Consider the following 1535-nt stretch of genomic DNA (forward strand, 5'->3'; position numbering starts at 1 on the left):
AAGGGGGGGGCTCGGGGGGCTGGCGACAGCGGGGGGGTCACAGGGACAGCGACAACGGGACAGGGACACGGGGGTCACAGGGACAGCGACACCGGGACAGGGACACGGGGGTCACAGGGTCAGCGACACCTGCGGGGACACGGGACAGGGACACGGGGGTCACAGGGACAGCGACACCGGGACAGGGACACCTGGACAGGGGTGCCACGGGGGGCTCACAGGGTCAGCAACACCTGCGGGGACACGGGACAGGGACAGTGACAGGGGGTCACAGGGACAGCGACACCTGGACAGGGATGGGGACACCTGCGGGCACACGGGACAGGGGGTCACAGGGGAACACACGGGGATCAGGACCCCCCCGTTCCCCCCTCACCTGCAGGAACACGCGCCCCCCGTGTCCCCGTCCCTCCCGTGTCCCCTCACCTGTCCCCCCGTGTACCCCCGCGTGTCCCTCACCTGCCCCCTCACCTGTCCCGTGTCCCCTCACTTGTCTCCTCTGTCCCCTCCCCTGTCCCCCCACCTGTCCCTCACCTGCAGGAACACGCATCTCCTCTCCTGTCCCCTGTGTCCCCTCACCCCTCACCTGCAGGAACACGGTCCCCTCCCCTGTCCCTGTCCCCCGTGTCCCCTCACCTGCAGGAACACGCGTCCCCCCGCGGGCACCGCTCTCGGTCCCGGTGCCGGCCCGAACTCGGGGGAGGGGGCGACGTCCAGGCGGAGCCGGGGGGGGCGGGGCGGGCACCGGGGCTGGGGGGCGGTGTCAGCGCGGGCTCCGCCCCCAGTGCCACTAGTGACCCCCAGTGACCTCCCAGTAACCCCCCAGTGCCACCAGTGACCCCCAGTGGCCTTCCAGTAACCTCCCAGTGCCCTCCCAGTGTCACCAGTGACCTCCAGGGACCTCCCAGTAACCCCCAGTGACCCCCAGTGCCACCAGTAACATCCCAGTGACCTCCCAGTGCCCTCCCAGTGCCACCAGTAACACCCCAGTGACCTCCCAGTGCCACCAGTAACGTCCCAGTGCCACCAGTAACCTCCCAGTGCCCTCCCAGTGCCACCAGTAACGTTCCAATGACCTCCCAGTCCCACCAGTAACCTCCCAGTGACCTCCCAGTAAACTCCCAGTGCCACCAGTAACCTCCCAGTGACCTCCCAGTAAACTCCCAGTGCCACCAGGTTCCCCCCAGTGCCACCCGTAACATCCCAGTGACCCCCCAGTGCCCTCCCAGTGCCACCAGTAACGTCCCAGTGCCACCAGTAACGTTCCAATGACCTCCCAGTGCCACCAGTAACATCCCAGTGACCTCCCAGTGCCCTCCCAGTGCCCTCCCAGTCCCACCAGTAACCTCCCAGTGACCTCCCAGTGCCCTCCCAGTGCCACCAGTAACGTTCCAATGACCTCCCAGTCCCACCAGTAACATCCCAGTGACCTCCCAGTGCCCTCCCAGTGCCCTCCCAGTCCCCCCAGTAACCTCCCAGTGACCTCCCAGTGCCCTCCCAGTGCCACCAGTAACGTTCCAATGACCTCCCAGTCC

Source organism: Pyrgilauda ruficollis, unplaced genomic scaffold (assembly GCF_017590135.1).
Source record: "Pyrgilauda ruficollis isolate IOZ18807 unplaced genomic scaffold, ASM1759013v1 scaffold434, whole genome shotgun sequence".
Taxonomy (NCBI): domain Eukaryota; kingdom Metazoa; phylum Chordata; class Aves; order Passeriformes; family Passeridae; genus Pyrgilauda; species Pyrgilauda ruficollis.